Below are 19,881 nucleotides of genomic sequence, written 5' to 3' on the forward strand. Positions count from 1 at the left end.
GAAGTACAATAGGCAATGCCTTTATAGAAATAACGGATGAAACAAAAATCCTAAGAATTATCAGTCTTTCTTTGAAGTGGAGGTTTTGTGTTGATCCATGAAGTAGCTCACAAAATACATTATAGATTTCTCGACGTTTTTCCATCTTTACCCATTGTTCGTGAAATGACTTCTTCATGTTGTCAACATGCATTTGTAGGTTCATAATATCGCACCGGATAGTAGTGTTGTCATATTCGGTGTTAGCGAACTCGGACGTTTTAGGCTGTTTGGAAAAAGTAGCAATATTTGCGGCAGGTGTCTCAGGTTCCTTCCTTTTTAGTGATGGATTTTTGGTAATAATGGGAGATTCGGGTTCAACTTTAGAGGGTTCCTCTTCCTCCTCCTTCTCCTCGATAATCTCTTCTACCTCTCCCTCATATTCCGAGTCCGAAGCGTCATTCTCGATGTCACCATCATAAGCTTCATTTTTCGGAGAAGACTCGTCCTTAGGTGGGGTAGCTGGAGTATAAGTTGGAGAAACAGGTGGTGTAGCAGGGGTGTAAGTAGGTGATGTCGGTGGTGAAATAGGAGGGTAACTAGAGGTGTGGACAGATCTCTCAAAATCAGATTCCTCGGTGTCGGTAATAATGATAGGGTTTATGCTAGTCATTCTAAAAAATGAAAGAAGGAAGGTTACAAGCGTTCTAAGGAAGACGTAAGGTAAGAGGTAAAAATATAGGTAACAGATAGCAAGATAATAAGAGATAGGCATTTACAACTAAGGCAGGAAAGGCTATAGTCCTAAAGATTGCTAAAGCACCCTAGCTAACACATAAGGCACACATAAAATGGAATCATGGTTCTCTATAGCAAAACTACTCTGATACCACTCTGTCACACTCCCAAATAGGGCCAGGGGTATTTGTGACCATTTATATTATAACACATTTGTATAAACGAGAACGACTCTATATGAGACGTTTTGAATAAAACATTCATTAATAAAACAGCGGAAGCATTAAAAGTTTTTACATCAAATTCAAATTGACATAATAATAATAGTCTTAATGCAAAGTAAATGTAATGAAATGAAGACTCCATGTAGTAGCATTCAATTCATCAAGTAGCTGTCATGGCAATCATCTTATTCATCACCTGAGACAAAACATGCTTAAAGTGTCAACTAAAAAGGTTGAGTGAAATTCATAGGTATATATAATATGCATTAGACCACAAGATTTAGTTTAAGGTTGATTGATACCAAATATATCAATCTAAAAGTGTTGCTGCAGTTTGTAATATCGCGACTAAACAAAAGTTACCCCTTGAAACCTTGTACTGTCAGTGTCGTTGAATCATTATTATGTAACCAAAGACCAGAGGTCAAATGGTTAGAGATGTTACTCTCAATAGGCCTACTCATAATAATTAAGTTTGCGTTATACCAAACAATTAACGATATTACGGTGAGGATTTGCAAGACAAAGCAAGACAGCATAATAACATTTGAGTACTTGTATCTAAATGTAAAATAGTTATAAAGCAAGCATGTGTCTCACCCCAAAAGTTATAAACAGTTAAGTAAACAGTAAAAGTGGGGCTATGAAAATCACCTTAAATAGCAGTTGAAGTATTCCATGCAAGAAATGAAAGTAAAGCAAGTAAGTGACCGGGATATCAACCTAGAGGTATAACGTTCGATCAGTAAATGCCTAATAGACCAAGTGTATGTTTATTAATATAATGAATTATATTAATAGTGACAGTCTAAAATAGGAAGGTTTCAACTTATGGAAAGTTTATAAGTTCAGGTTATATTCATTAGTAAGACGTTGTACAACTTTACTCAAACTTCGTTGCTATCAAATAAGTCAGGAATGACCAGATGTAACCGGGGGCCCAGGACTCTTGACCAGAATCTAAGTCATGGCATTCGAGATCCACAAGCTTACCCATAAATGGTAACCTAGACATCATTCACTTACGACTATAAGTAGCGATGAAGTTTGTATATAATGCACGTTTGAATATATTTAATATTATTAATGTATTATCATTATTAATTTATTTTAAAATTAATCTTATAACAAAGTATTATAAGTTTAATTATGTAGATAGGTTAAATATATAATAATTATGTCTTACATATTTATTACAGATCTTAAATTTATATACTATTATTTGATTAATATAAATCTTATATTTATTATATATAGAAATTTATATACATAAATTATCTAAATTCAAATTTATATATCAATAAATTATATAATAATTCTAATTAGTATTTTATTGACTTCAAATCGGTATATAATTTGTACAAAATTTTATAAAATAATCTATACAATATTACTAGTTTTTATATATTAATTATTATTTTCAATAATCGTTTAATACTTAAAATACAAAAAAAAAGGTAAACGAGTTTAAAATTATATTTTATATTTTTCTCAGTATCTACTAATCTTAATAAAAATAAAAAAATCTTATAAAATATTTTTATCACATTTTAGTATTTATTTCTAATATTGTTCTCAGTTTGCATTAAATCAAAATTAATTATGTAATAAATACCAAATTGACTTAAGTAAATTAGTTAATAATTTTCTCAAGCTTCTATATGTTTAATAAACTCAAAAAAAAATTATTTATGTATTTTTATTGCTGATAAACATATTTATTACGAATTTTATATATCTTTTAATATATAATCGAAATTAATTATAAATAATAATCCACAAATTCTAAAAATCATTTTTATAACTTTCTTAACAGTTCCTAACTATTTTCTATTCGTTCTCACAGTTCTAAATAGTTTACACCAATTAATTCTATTTTTATATACATATATAATAGTTACCGATAAAAATTAGAGAATAAATATATAAAATAGTAAATAAATTACAATTTCAATTCTACAGTTACTTTTATGTTATGTATGACCTGCAAAAATTCTCTTTACACATTTTAAGTATATAAAATATTTTCTATTGATTTATTTTGTTATATATATATAATCCGTATATGATATATATATATATATATTCTTAAATTCGTTTTTAAATAAAAAAATATTAAATTCGTACATATAATTCATGAAAATAATTTTTATATTTAACATAATAGTTAATACTAATTATCAAGTGTTTACTTGATTTTGTTATAATTGTTTCATATTTTCTATAATTAATATCGGCTAGTACAATAAAATAAATAAATAAAAAAACGTATAAAATAAAAAAAAAAAAAAAAAAAACAAATGTAGAGAACTTACAATATTTCTCCAGAGGATTTTGAAGGTTCTCCAATTTTTTTGTGGCAAAATTTGTGAAGATTGAGTGTAGTATTTATAGTTGGAAAAATGAATAAAAAATAATAAAAAAATAAAAAGAATTCCTAGTTAATTTGCAAATGGGTTTTAAAAAAATAAAAAGTATACATGTCTAGTCATTTTTGGCATGTTACTAATTAAAATATGGAAAAGTAATTTTTATCTTTTTTTTATTTATTAAAAGTAGATCTAAAAGTTAAAATAAGAAAAAGTAGTTTGTATTTTTATTAAAAGTAAATCTTAAAAGTTAAAATAAGAAAAAGTAGTTTGTATCTTTATTAAAAGTATATCTTAAAAGTTAAAATAAGAAAAAGTAGTTTGTATTTTTATTAAAAGTAAATCTTAAAAGTTAAAATAAGAAAAAGTAGTTTGTATCTTCGTATTTATTTATTAAAAGTAGATCTAGTTTTGATTTTTTTTTAATTCTAAAAATCGTTTAATACATTTCTAAGAACATTTAACATTTTATTTCTATTTTTGTTTAATTATTAAATACAAATTTTATATAAAAAATTTATTATTATATTCGGTTTTTATAATTAAAATTAAAATTTATGATTATTACTTTATAGTTTTTATTAGTTTTATAAGTGTTATAATATTATTTATTATTTAGTTAATTATATATTCTATTAACTAAATAACAAAAGTAATATAAATATTATATATATTTGTGATGACCCGGAAAATTTTGACTTATTTAAACCAATTCTCTATATGATTTAATATTTTCGACATGATAAGCAATGAATTTTGACAAGTTTTAAAACTTTTGAAAATGTTTTTTTATATAACGGTTGACCACCCTGTTTGTCCAACGATTCACGAACGTCATAACATGTATTATATACATATTTTAATAAATATAAGAGTTTTCGATATATACGAAATCATGCGAATAATATTTATATACGAAATGATTAAAAATTTACTATTAAACGATGCTATTTCAAATTAAAAATTTTACGTATTAAGTCATTTTATTTTTATGATATAATTTTTGTATTTTTTTTTTTAAGAAACGAAGTTAAATTAATAATGTACAATTTTTAAAGCACAACGTACAACGTGTAGCTTAAATAGTTGAATTTAAATTAATTTATTTACTATTCACATGAAAATGACATGATAAAAATTATTAGTTATAAGTTACATATAATACCCCTGAAGTATTTAATAAATACGACTTTTTAAAATTTTAAATTCGAGTTACGTATTTTATTATTATGTCGACGAGGTACACGATAAAACATTGTGAGCTGTAAAACCAATCCATGCGATCGCATGGGAATTGGTCATGGGAGCCATGCGATCGCATGGTGACAGATCCCAGCAAACATCTATAAATTTCGACGATTTTTGTTCATTTGTTGCACACTTACATCTATATTACTCCCTCTGTTATATAATTATTATTATTATTATTATTATTATTATTATTATTATTATTAAGATTAATATTATTATTAATCTTATTATTATTAGTAGTATTTGTATTATTATTAGTATTATACATAAAATACTACGACGAGGTTATGACCAAACGATTTCAAAAATGGTTTTCGTGCGAGTTAGAGCTAAGGAAATTATGGGTTATAGCTATAGAGGTTATGGGTATGGTTCAAGGGTATGCTCGTAAAGTCAAACTTAGTGTTTATCATCTCCGTTGCGTCTACGTACTTTCCTGCAATATTGAATCACAATATTAATACGTTGAGGACTACGGTTATTTGATAATCCGAGTTTCGATCACATTTCAGTGAACAACTTTATGTACTGCTAAGGTGAGTTTCATTTGCCCTTTTTTACCCTTTACATTTTTGGGCTGAGAATACATGCAAATGTTTTATTAACTGTTTTACAATATTTATATGCGTGAGTTTCATTTAATCCCTTTTTAATTGCTTTTGCAATCTATATTTTTGGGCTGAGAATACATGCACTTTATTTTAAACACAATGGATACAAGTACATACTAAATTCTACACTGAGTTTGAACCAAAAATCCCTTAGCTTTGGTAACTAGTAACTGCCAGTTATAAGAACTGGTGGGCGCGAGTAGTAGTATATAGATCCATAGGGCTTGATATCCCCATCCGAGCTAGAGCACTAGCCTTTTAACGGATGTATGCTATTGGAGAAGCGTACACGTTGGTTTGTGTGTATTATTAAGATGATTATACAAAGGGTATAAATTATATATACGTTAAGTTTAGTTACCATGGTGCTCAATCTTGTAGATTATTTTCATAAATGTTTCTGGATGAAACAACTGAAATCTTGTAATCCACCTTTATGTACAGATTATGCAAAACATTAAAACTACGAGCTCACCAACCTTTGTGTTGACACTTGTTAGCATGTTTATTCTCAGGTTTCCAAGAAGTCTTTCGCTGTTTGCTTATATGTTAGACAAGCTATGTGCATGGAGTCTTACATGGCATATTTTTCAAGGAAACGTTGCATTCACCAAATCATCACCATGTATCTTATTTTGACTGCATTGTCAACGGAAGTACTATTGTAAACTATTATTTACGGTGATTGTCAATATGTAGAAATCATCAGATGTCGAAAACCTTTGATTTAAATATTCATTTATGGTGTGCCTTTTCAAAAGAATGCAATGTTTACAAAACGTATCATATAGAGGTCAAATACCTAGCTATGAAATCGATGAATGACGTGTTTGTCCATATGAATTTGGAGCGATCGTCACAGTTGGTATCAGAGCCTTGGTCCTAGTGAACCAGGTCTTGCATAAATGTGTCTAACTGATAGTTGTTAGGATGCATTAGTAAGTCTGGACTTCGACTGTGTCTGCATGTCAAAAGTTTTGCTTATCATTTCTTGTCAGAAATTACCTGTCTATCATCTTAAGTCTAAACGCGTCTTATTGCATTGATTGCATAGATAGTGTATAGACAAAATTCATATCTTGGCATATCTATTATAGTAAACTTTGACTGCCATCTTCCGAAAATTTCTCCGTAATTTACGGAATTTTGGTATTATATATACATATGTAAATTATGTATTGAAGAGTACCAATCTAAATTATATAATCTATTTCATATCAAAAATCATCTATCTAATTATACAAGATGGATCCCGTATCTAGTTCAAATTCCTTAAATTCCGACAGCTATTCCGATATGGATATTCACCTGAATTCCGAAGACAGTGTAACTGAAATGGATCAACCAATTAGCCATCATCTATTATGGATGAATTGTGGATGGGTTCGTAGCCTACTTAATTATTGGAGACAAGAAGAAGGCGATCCCTTCCATCCACCACATTTCCCTCTTGGCGAAGAACCTGAAGCACTTACCAACGAACCTATTCGAGACACCATTTTCTCTCTCATTTCCAGAGTGTCTCGTCACGATTATATATTATCTCAAATTCTAGATATTATTCGTCCACTCGTCCGAACCGACAATCACCCCGGTGTAATAGAAGAAGTCAACGAGCTTCGCGCTCGGGTAGTGGCTTTGGAAAATATGGTGCAAAGGTTACAAGCACCAGCAGCATCACCGGCATCAGCAGTACCACCATCATCAACACCAACAGTACCATTACCACCACCAACAACAACCTCCGCATCCTACACCTCAACTTCACAATCTGTACCTCGAACAACAACGTCATAGATACCAAGGAATACCAACAACAAGAAACGATGAAGTATTGATTCATAACTTCATCAATGAAATATTCTACAGAGAATATGTAGTTTCTAAAAGTTTTAGAGATTATATATTCTAGTCCAAGTCGAAAACCAGATGAGATTAATATTATGTTAACTCATTAAATCCATGATTACGTCTAGAGAAAATATATATGTAGGTATATTTTCATAAAGATTGTAGTTAAGAAAATTCTTTTGTACAAACTGTTAATAGTGAGAATATTTTAACGGGTAGGTAATACCCGAGAGATATATAAATTCACAATTAATATGTTACATTCTTCTATTCTGATTCAGCAAATCATCAACTATACTCACTACTTTCACAACAATATATATATTCTTTTATAAAAATCAAAACAACCATTCTCATCCAAATTTGATTACATATTTTGATTTTGACAAATCAAAATCCAAGTCAAGATTTAACAAAAGACATCATTCTTAGATTCCTACATCTTTCAAAGCTATACTTTGACTTCAAAACTATGAAAGATCCTTTAGCATTGTTATTACCGAAAATAATCTTGCAATTCCTTTTCAAAGTATCCAGTTTTACCACACTTTCAACCAATCAACTTCAACTTTTCAGATTAACCTTATTATAACCTTGACATATACGTTCTTGTTACTGGGGAACCTTTCATGTTCCACGACATTAACAGTAAATGTACCAGCAAATTCATTAATCTGTGACTTAAAGTCACTCCGAAAAACCATTATAATTGTTCATTGAAACCCTATCATGTACTCATCCACGTCTTGTAACGGTAATTGCCATACTAACTACCGGGAATTAGCAATCAGTATTTTGAATTTCGCAGCAATTCTACGCCAACAGTTATATATAAACATATAATGTCTATCTCCTAGACTTATTTACTCCGAATGTGAAGTTTCTGAAAAACATCCCAAACTATGAACTAGTTCTCTGAAATTGGAACAATGCTGATGAAGCAGCAAAAACTGTAAACGACCTTAACAGTCAAAAGTTTGATGATAAAGAATAGTATGGTGGTAAAGCTGAGAAAAACAGAAGGTTTGAAATTGGAAAATGGATTGAGAAAACCATGAAGGAGGCTGTGGACAAATCACAAGGACGAAATCTACCTTCAAAGGATCCAAATGAATCAGTGTCTGCCAAATTCGTTAGCAAACACCTTACTCCTCATTCTAAACTTTACAGACAGATTTTCCGCATCATCCTCTCATATTAGAAATTCTAAGATATCATCGTATCTTTCATTATAAATATCCTCGATATTTCTGGAGATATCTTTATAACTATTCTTATCTGAAATCATTCATCTCTTCGCGCTATCTGTATTACATCATAAAAGAAACTATTTTAGTTTCTAAATTCTGAAACCTTCAAGTTTAAAATATGAATATTTTGAAGTAGTGTTGGGAACTGAAGCATGAATTAGTATAATATAATGATACTTGATCAACGTGATTATATTACAGTAAGTCATGCTGAGTTTCTAATGGAACGTGATAAAGGTTCACAGATCCCACCCTCATCATGAACCATGTTACATAACTCTTTCATTCTATATAATCTCTAAATATATCAAGAAAATATATTTCTTGATGATTCGGTCTTTTTCGGATATTCTAGTAATTTAACAAATCAAGATCGTGCCATTACAATTCCCTTCTTAGAACATTAACTATGTTCATTTCAAAATCCATACCTACGAATTTTGGACCATTATTCGCTTGACTTGAAGGCAGGAAGAGAGAACGAAAGTATGAAGCTTCGAAATATAACGGAGAATATAAAGCCTGATAAAAACACATAAATTACAAACCATGAATATCAATAAGTATTGCAACGTAAAGACACGAGAGAACTAAAAACACTATAAAGCCAAGAGTATAGTAAAAGTGAATAGATTCCTACGGCGGCAGATGAAAAAGAAGAATGATAGATATGAAAGTTAGGAGTATATCAAGAATCAGAACTGGATGAAGCATTTACACAATCTATTAAGAAGTATTAAATAAGGAAGAAGATTATAGGGGTGGTGAAAATAAATGAAACGGAAGAGGTCAATTTATAGTGAAATATCATACATAGCAATCGAGGCAGATTACGCATTTAATCAAAGAAAATCTTAATTTCCACAAATTCCGAAGAATCAAATCTTATTTAGATTATGAAGATTTTCTATTCTTTAAATTCCGGAAATCAATCGTTACTACGTCAAGAGATAAGACGCATCTCTATTCTTCATTTCACTCTTTTACGATAACTTCCCTCATACGCTTCGAGTAATTGGATTGTTTTATCCATATTATTCAACGGTGATAGAAATTCTATTTTTCAACTCATATTCGTCATAAAAACATTTTTATTGTTAACCATGATGACCTCACTCAAATTTCAGGACGAAATTTCTTTAACGAGGAGGTACTGTGATGACCCGGAAAATTTTGACTTATTTAAACCAATTCTCTATATGATTTAATATTTTCGACATGATAAGCAATGAATTTTGACAAGTTTTAAAACTTTTGAAAATGATTTTTTATATAACGGTTGACCACCCTGTTTGTCCAACGATTCACGAACGTCATAACATGTATTATATACATATTTTAATAAATATAAGAGTTTTTGATATATACGGAATCATGCGAATAATATTTATATACGAAATGATTAAAAATTTACTATTAAACGATACTATTTCAAATTAAAAATTTTACGTATTAAGTCATTTTATTTTTATGATTTAATTTTTGTATTTTTTTTAAGAAACGAAGTTAAATTAATAATGTACAATTTGTAAAGCACAACGTACAACGTGTAGCTTAAATAGTTGAATTTAAATTAATTCATTTACTATTCACATGAAAACAACATGATAAAAATTATTAATTATAAGTTACATAGAATACCCCTGAAGTATTTAATAAATACAACTTTTTAAAATTTTAAATTCGATTTACGTATTATATTATTATGTCGACGAGGTACACGATAAAACATTGTGACTATAAAACCAATCCATGCGATCGCATGGGAATTGGTCATGGGAGCTATGCGATCGCATGGTGACAGATCCCAGCAAACATCTATAAATTTCGACGATGTTTGTTCATTTGTTGCACACTTACATCTATATTACTCCCTCTGTTATATCATTATTATTATTATTATTATTATTATTATTATTATTATTATTATTATTATTATTATTATTATTATTAAGATTAATATTATTATTAATATTATTATTATTAGTAGTATTTGTATTATTATTAGTATTATACATAAAATACTACGACGAGGTTATGACCAAACGATTTCAAAAATGGTTTTCGAGCAAGTTAGAGCTAAGAAAATTATGGGTTATAGCTATGGAGGTTATGGGTATGGTTCAAGGGTATGCTCGTAAAGTCAAACTTAGTATTTATCATCTCCGTTGCGTCTACGTACTTTCCTGCAATATTGAATCACAATATTAATACGTTGAGGACTACGGTTATTTGATAATCCGAGTTTCGATCACATTTCAGTGAACAACTTTATGTACTGCTAAGGTGAGTTTCATTTGCCCTTTTTTACCCTTTACATTTTTGGGCTGAGAATACATGCAAATGTTTTATTAACTGTTTTACAATATTTATATGCGTGAGTTTCATTTAATCCCTTTTTAATTGCTTTTGCAATCTATATTTTTTGGCTGAGAATACATGCACTTTATTTTAAACACAATGGATACAAGTACATACTAAATTCTACACTGAGTTTGAACCGAAAATCCCTTAGCTTTGGTAACTAGTAACTGCCAGTTATAAGAACTGGTGGGCGCGAGTAGTAGTATATGGATCCATAGGGCTTGATATCCCCATCCGAGCTAGAGCACTAGCCTTTTAATGGATGTATGCTATTTGAGAAGCGTACACATTGGTTTGCGTGTATTATTAAGATGATTATACAAAGGGTATAAATTATATATACGTTAAGTTTAGTTACCAGGGTGCTCAATCTTGTAGAATATTTTCATAAACGTTTCTGGATGAAACAACTGAAATCTTGTGATCCACCTTTATGTACAGATTATGCAAAACATTAAAACTATGAACTTACCAACCTTTGTGTTGACACTTGTTAGCATGTTTATTCTCAGGTTTCTAAGAAGTCTTCCGCTGTTTGCTTATATGTTAGACAAGCTATGTGCATGGAGTCTTACATGGCATATTTTTCAAGGAAACGTTGCCAAATCATCACCATGTATCTTATTTTGACTGCATTGTCAACGGAAGTACTATTGTAAACTATTATTTACGGTGATTGTCAATATGTAGAAATCATCAGATGTCGAAAACCTTTGATTTAAATATACATTTATGGTGTGCCTTTTCAAAAGAATGTAATGTTTACAAAACGTATCATATAGAGGTCAAATACCTCGCTATGAAATCGATGAATGACATGTTCGTCCATATGAATTTGGAGCGATCGTCACAATATTCATTGATGTAATTATGTTATATTATATAACATAACCTTATTTATAATATTTATAATTATATTATTTATTTTAAGCGTACGTTTATTCGATCAAATTTGAATTTATTCGTATATAATAACTCTAGGTATTTTATTAAAATCGGAAGTCGAAAAGTGAGGGTTGTTATAGTCAATGTGTAAGTGTATGAAAGTGTTGAAAGCTTTTGAAAGTTGTGATTTCGTTGAGTTATGTTATTGATGAAATTAGCTCATGTATAGGTGCTAATCAAGGCAAAGGAGCTTCAAGTGATCAAGGAACCTCGTTTAATCAAGGTGAGGTTATAGGGGGTAAATTGGGTGAGTCAAGAGTGACTTAGCGTTTCCGGATTGCATCCGTGTAAGAGGACAACGACTAAGTGTACTAGGTGGATAGCTTAGATAGAATTATTAGGCATGCCTAATAATTGTATCTATGGTTGATGATTAGCTTAGGCAAGGTCACTAAGCTTGCTTAGTGATTTTGTCTATGGTATGACTTAGCTTAGACACCTTGGGTGTCCATGTATGTATGTATGCAATGTGATTAAGGTAGCTTAGGAATATTGTATGCCTATGGTTATGTTAGCTTAGACATAATTACTAGGATTGGCCTTAGTAAGTTATGTCTATGGTAAGGAAAGGAGTCGGATCCGAAAGTAAGTAAGCAACCATTTGGGTTGGAAAGGCTAAGTGAAGAAATGGTTAAGCTCAATAATATGTGTTATTTTATTCGCCTATAACTCACTAAGCATAAAAGCTTACCCCCATGTTGTTTTATATTTTTTATAGGAACGAAAGGACACCGAGAAGGTAAGGAGCATATGTAAAGATAGCGGAGCATTGGGTTTTAGTAAGTGGTAATGCAAGTCTCTGTTTGAATCTAGCTCTAATGGTACCGCTTATCAACGCCAAGTCTTTTGTATTCATAAACTATGTTTCTTTTGAAGAAGTGGGACCAAATGTTGTGTTTAAGTTGTGTAAACGTGATGCTCATGATTAAAAGATTTTGAAGTATTTGATGATGTAAGAAATTATTTTAATTAAGTTAGTTTAAGTATTATGTTGTTAAAATATGTTGGTTGTTAATGAAATGGTAAAATATGGTTTTTATAACAAGTAGCAGTTCAGTACCAGCGAACGTGTAATGTCACGCTGCGACATCATTTGCCGCGCCGCGGCATATAACTTGTTTTGATTCCAGGAGGGCTGTTAAGCAGGATTGAATTTCTTTGAAAAGTCGCGCCTCAACCAAGAGTTGCCGCGCCGCAGCATATCACTTGGTCTGGGCGGTCACTCTTTTTAAAAAAAAAAAAATCTATCGTTTAAGGCCGTTAAAGATGGCTAGGGTTTTTGAGTCGTATTCGCGATCGAATATTGGTGAACCTTCAAATGAGAAAAGGGTTATTTCGTATGGTACTCCAAGTAAGAGGACTAAGGGTCCGAGTGTGAGCACGGGTGGTACACGGACGGGTATATCGGACTCTAGTGCGTCTAGGTGTTATAATCGTGGCGTGAGGGGTCACAAGTCTTGGGAATGTTCGGTGCCAAAGGGTGATGGCACGGTGTGCTTCAATTTCCAAGAGGAAGAACATCGTAAGCCAGAGTGTCCCAAGTTAGCGGGGACAGGTGCGGCAAGGAGACGTTAAGGTACGTTTCATTTTTGTAAATATGTCCTTTGAGTATTTATGTGCTGATGCGTTCGGGTTTGTTAAATGCCTTGTGTTGCGCATGAGATTGTTACGGGTTATGTTCCTAAGGGAATTACCCTACGGTGACGTTTTGATTGATGGGCGAAGGACGTAAGACTTGGTGCGACCAAGCATTCCTTAGTGTTGGGAAATGTTTCTACCAAGCCATGGGTATGGGCTTTGATGTTCGGTTGTTAAGCGTGCGATCGCTTCTGTGTTGCGGATGGTGAACCACGGGGTTCGTCGAGTGGATGGAACCCTAAAGATCGAGTGTTTGATCTCGATGTATGTTGGTAATGGAGTCTACGTGACGCGTGTTAGGTGCCTCTTTCATACCTACTAGCATGGCATTCGACTCCGATGGTATTGCGGTTACTTTGTACTTAGGGTACTGGTAAGAAACCCTTAGGTGCTTTAGTGACGATGTGGAAGTTACAAGTGATGGCAACTCGATGATTGCTAGAGCGACACTTGTACGGTTTGGTAATTACTTCAGTTGAAGTAGCGAAGGATAATCCGAAATCCTTCATATGCTCGAGGTTGGAGCAATGTATTGTGATGTGTGTGGTTGTGAGATACTTTTATCTCAATGATTCGGTTACGGAACAGAGTTCTAAGTGGGGGAGTTTGAACTCTCGCACAAAGATGTTCTAGTGTATTGTTATTGTACGATGCTCGTATGGATTCGGAGCTAGCGTTGAGACCGACGATGGTCGATTGTGGTAAGAGTACAATTTGGAATGAATTGTACTTATGGGTTTTGATTTAAATTATCACCGAGGTGGTAATGTGGTGAATCTCATTTACAGATAATGGACGTGTTTGACGAGCAAGTGAGATCCCTCGGTTAAGGGATGTTTGTGTCGGATTCTCTTTTGGAGAATTATTATTTTGTGCCAATGTGCGATATAGGTGGTTCTTGCTCGATTGTGGTGGCGTTTTGTACACGTACGTGTGATACGTGTACGTATGTAATGTATTTATTTGGTTTGATTGACATGTGGAATTGTCGCGGTGTTCAAGACACCACATTGTCATGGGGGTGTGTTTTTCGCGGTGTTTAAGACATCACCCGAGGGATTAGTGATTACGCGGTGTATATACACTAATGGATGGTTAGTGTAATCCATTAGGATTCACTATGGTGTAGCAGTGCGCGATGTTACGCTACTCGTTGTATGGGGTCAAAAGAGCGTGTGATTGGTGAGTTATGACCGTTGCCGTGGTCCGCTAACTTCATGTAACGACCCGGAAATTTCCGACCAAATTTAAACTCTAATCTCTATATGGTTCCGACACGATAAGCAAAAACCCTAAAGTTGACCCGCATTTTTTTTCGATCGTTCTATACTTATAAGATTAATATTTACATAAATTAAAACTTACCAACATGATAAGTAATCCAAATTGTCGAGATTTATATTTCCGAAAAGAGTTTTACACAACGTTTGACCGTCTAGTTTGACCGACGATATCACGAACTATACAATATATGATAATTATACGTTTGCGTATATATATGTATATATACATATTTAACATGATTAATGAATGTTTTAATATCTTATTTTGTATCAAAAACTATAAGTTATAAGTATATTTTGAAACTACTAACTTAAGTTTTCAAAACGATAACTATACGTAACGTTATTTGACATAAATACTTAAGACTTATAATGTTTATACATATATCGTATAAGTAATGTATTTACTCACTTTTAAGACTTAAATACATAAAATCATATAAGTGTATTCACAAAAGATAGCTATATTTGAATCCTCATTCCATTTTTCACAAAATTTCTATACGTATATCTAGAGTATTTGTACTCGTATCATACCTAGCTTCTATACGTATTTACTATTGGTATATACACATCAAATCACCACCTAACCAGCCCTTGTTACTACCCTAGGTATAAGGTAATTGCTTTTGTATTATTGTTTGACAAATACATAAGATTACAAACTAAAATTTTGTCATGTTATCCTTAAAGATCACATTTTTAGGAGTATATATGTATCATCATTTTGATTCATTTACTACTTCAATCTCCTAGCTAAAACACACACACTTATAACCCTTAAACACCTTCAACAATTCAGTAAAGTTCTAAGAAGATCTAGCTTCAAAAACCTTACATAAACACCATAAGAAAACCATACAAAAACACTTCAAGAAAACCTTCCAAGAACACCAACTTACTTCCAATCTTTCATCCACTTCTATCACCCTTTTGATTCTAGCTTCTTACTCCTCTTTTACAGCAAACTTATCCAAGGAACTTGAGGTAGAATCTATGTTCATAACCTTGTTCGATTCATATATATATAGCTATCTTATTTTGTGGTACAAAAGTTTAACAACAAGAACATAGTTTGAATGTTTTCAAACTTGTTTGCAAACTAAATAGATCCTTCTAACTTAACTTTTAAAATACTTCAAGACCTGTAATATAACTTAAATATATGCTAATTTAATAAGGTAAAACTTGGTTTTTCAAAGTATAAGTATTTTTAGAAAAATGGTCATTAAATGATTTTTTTTTTGTAACAAAATGTTTAACTTCATATGTTTCACTAATGTTTCACTTATGCCGTATGATTTTGAATACAAACCAAGGTATTTACAGTTCATAGTCTTAAAGAAGAACTCGATCCAAGAAGATGGCAATTTGAATCAACGAAAACGGACTTGTAACGAAGAAACTATGACCGAAACAAAATTGGTTATCCTAGATCATTTCAACTACGGGATCAATTGGAAAAAAAGATATAAATCACATATTTCTAAGATAACATGATATTTTATATATATGTACTCATAATTCAATTTCATATGGTTCAGGATCACCCGTAAACAACACGAGAAGATTAATCATAAGATCCCATGATTGTACGCAACACGTCATTTGACAACACCGGTACTTTATGTACGCAACACGTCATTTGACAACACCGGTACCATGGGTCAAGATTAATCTCGACCAACACATATACGATGGGGTTTTATGGGAGTTTTATTTATTTCGTTGGGGGTTTATTTATTGCGGGTATATTAAACATCTAAAAATGAACCATTAAAATTGAATTACTAACATCGAAACGCTAACTACGGACTAAAGAATTATTCAAAGTATTAAAAGTATTATAAATATATATACGAGATGTTTGTTTAAAATGAAAATATATTGATATATTATATATGGATAGGTTCGTGATATCAACCGGAAGACCAAGTCAAAAATATATATATCTTCGAGACAACAGTGAGTATATAGTCCCACTTTTAAACTCTAAGTATTTCGGGATGAGAATACATGTATTTTATGTTTTACGTTATGGACACAAGTAACTGAAAAATATATTCTACGTTGAGTTGTACCACTGGCATACTTCCCTGTAGCTTGGTAACTGTTATTTACAGCGGTATTGTAAACGCGAATCCTGTTGATAGATCTATCGGGCCTGACAACCCCAACCGGACTGGACGACCAGTATTCAACGGTTGCACAGTACTTCGTTTTGCGACTACACCTTGGTACGGTGTAGTAAGATTTCATATTAAAGGGAATATGCGACGTGATTAAATGTTAAGTATGGTTACCAAGTGCTCAACCACTTAGAATATTTTTATTGAAATGATTATATACGAAATCTTGTGGTCCATTGTTATAACGCTGCTAGCATCAAACCTATATATCTCACCAACTTTATGTTGACGTTTTAAAGCATGTTATTCTCAGGTACGAATTAAGTCTTCCGCTGTGCGTTAGCTCATATTAAGGATACTAGTTGGGACCATTTAAGCTATGATACAAGGACGTTGCATTCGAGTCATTGAAGATCATTAAAGACATTTATTAAGTAAATGACAGTTTAGGTCATTTGGATATCAAGAAATGTTTGACGAGTTTATTAATTTTTTTTGTAAAGATAGATTGCCTTTTAAGAATAAATGCAACGTTTGTAAAATGTATCATATAGAGGTCAAGTACCTCGCGATGTTATCAACTATTGTAATTCGTTTTTAATCTATATGGACGATGTCCGGATGATTAGTTTCGGATCCTTTCAGTTGGTATCAGAGCGTTGGTCTTAGCGAACCAGGCCTTGCATTAGTGTGTCTAACTGGTAGTTGTTAGGATACATTAGTGAGTCTGGACTTTGACCGTATCTACCTGCTAAAAAGTTTTGCTTATCATTTCTAGTCGGAAACCATCTGCTTATCATCCTTAGGGAGTTGCCTGCTTATCATTCTTTAGTCTAGACACGTCTTACTGCATCTAGTGCATCGATAGTGTATAGACAAAACTCATATCCTAGCGTATTTATTACTATAAACATTGCCCGACGAATTTCAAAGATTCTTCGTAATTCACGGGATTTCGGTATTATATATACATATGAAAATTATGTATTGAAGAGTACCAAACCCAACTCCTATAATCTATTCCAAACCAAAAAAATTCATTTCTCCAACTATACAAGATGAATTCTTCATCCAGTTCGAATTCCTCCGACTTCGATAGCTACGCCGACATGGATTTCCATTCGAGCTCCGAGAACAGCGTCACCGGAATGGATCAACCAATTTCCCATCATCTATTTTGGATGAATTGGGGATGGGTTCGTAATATACTAAATCTCTGGAGGCAAGAAGAAGGTGATCCATTCCATCCACCAAATTGTCCTCTTAACGATGAACCTGAAGCACTTACCGGTGAACCTATTCGAAACACCATTTTCTCGCTCATTTCTAGAGTATCTCGTCATGATTACATACTATCCCATATTTCGAATCTTGTTCATTCGCTCGTTCCAACCGTCAATCATCCCGGTATAATAGAAGAAGTCAACGAGCTTCGCGCTCGGGTAGTGGCTTTAGAAAATACGGTGCGAAGGTTACAAACACCAGCAGCAGCACCAGCAGCATAATCTATACCACCATCATCAACGCCGACAGTACTCTTGTCACCCCCAAAATCTCAACATCACAATCTGTATCTCGAATATCAACATCACACGACTCAATATCTGTACTTCGAGTATGATCTTCGTTCTATATATCGTTCTACATCGATTATCTTCGCTTTACGTATCGTATGACGATTATGTAATTTCTAAAGTCTTAGAGATTATGTAATCTAGAATTAACGATAAATCAAATGAGTTTATTATCTTATTGACTCATTAAATCTATGATTATCTCTGAAGAAAATATATATGCAAGTATATTTTCATAAAGATAGTAATTAAAAATTCCTTCGTACAAACTAATAATGATGAAAATATTTTAACGGGTGGGTAGTACCCGAGGAATATTTAGAATTCACATTAATAAGTTATATTGTACATTCTTGAATCTGATTCAACGGTCATTTGTTATTTTACTTACAACCATCGATATACGTATCCGTTCACCCCAGAATAACCATTTCCATTTAAATTTCATATTTGAATTTTTTTTTACCTATCCAAATCCAACAAGTGGCATAAAGAAGAAACATTGGACAATTAAAATGAAATAAAATGTTGATTATAACATATGAAACTAAACAATTCTTCAATTTTGCCACTTGATTTCATCCTAAACCTCATTTGTACTTCGACAATTATAATCCTCATTCAAATCTTTTCATGATTCTTGAAAACACCTCGATCGAGAAGTTGAACCAGCCGCACCTCGTTTACGGAAGAAAGATTTATGCATACAGTGATGCACCTGAAAAATTTTCGAAACCGAAGTTATAGTTAAAACGTATCCGCGTCAAATTCCTTATCATTCATTATCAAAAACAATCATACGATTCCTTTTCAAGAAGCTAATTTTGTCACAGCTCCACTTCGACTTCTCAGTGAGACTACTCCTATTATAATCTCGATATTTATACTTTGTCCTTTCGACGTTGTTACCGGAGAACCTTTTTCACAACATCATCAGCAGACGTACCAGCAACTCGTTATCTCTTTGGCGAAACCCGCAATCAGTATTTTGAAAATCTCGTAGAAATTCTCCCAGTTATACCGAGAACGACTATCCCTAAGAATTACATTTTTCGAATGTGAAGTTCTGAAAAACATCCTGGACTATGAAGTAGTTCTTGAAATGCTGAAGAAGCAGAAAAAAAAAAAAAAAAAAAAAAAAAAAAAAAAACTGTAAACGACTTTAACAGTCAAAAGTTTAATGATGAAGTACATTGTATTGGTAAAGCTTAGAAAAAGAGGAGAGTTGGAACTGGAAAACGGATTGAGCAAAGTATGAAGGAGGATGTAGATAAATCACAAGAACTGAATCTGCTTTCAAAGGATTCAAACGATTCAGTGCTTGCTGAAACCATTAGTAAAAAAAAAAAAAACCTACCCCTTATCCTAAACCTTTCCCGATGATATTCTTCATCATCATCTTATCTTAGATATTATAAGATATCTTCATATCTTTTGTTATACATATCCTCCATATTTCTGGAGATATTCTCACAACTGTTCTTATCCAAAATCATGTATTTCTCCGTAATATCTGCGTTACAATATAAAAGAAACTGTGTTAGTTTCTAAGTTCTAAAACCTTCAAGTTTAAAATAGGAATGTTTTGAAGTAGTGTTGGGAACTGATACATGAATTAGTATAATATAATGAAACTTGATCAACTTCATTATATTACAGTAAGTCATGTTAAGTT

This window comes from Rutidosis leptorrhynchoides, chromosome 7 (assembly GCF_046630445.1).
Source record: "Rutidosis leptorrhynchoides isolate AG116_Rl617_1_P2 chromosome 7, CSIRO_AGI_Rlap_v1, whole genome shotgun sequence".
Classification (NCBI taxonomy): Eukaryota; Viridiplantae; Streptophyta; class Magnoliopsida; order Asterales; family Asteraceae; genus Rutidosis; species Rutidosis leptorrhynchoides.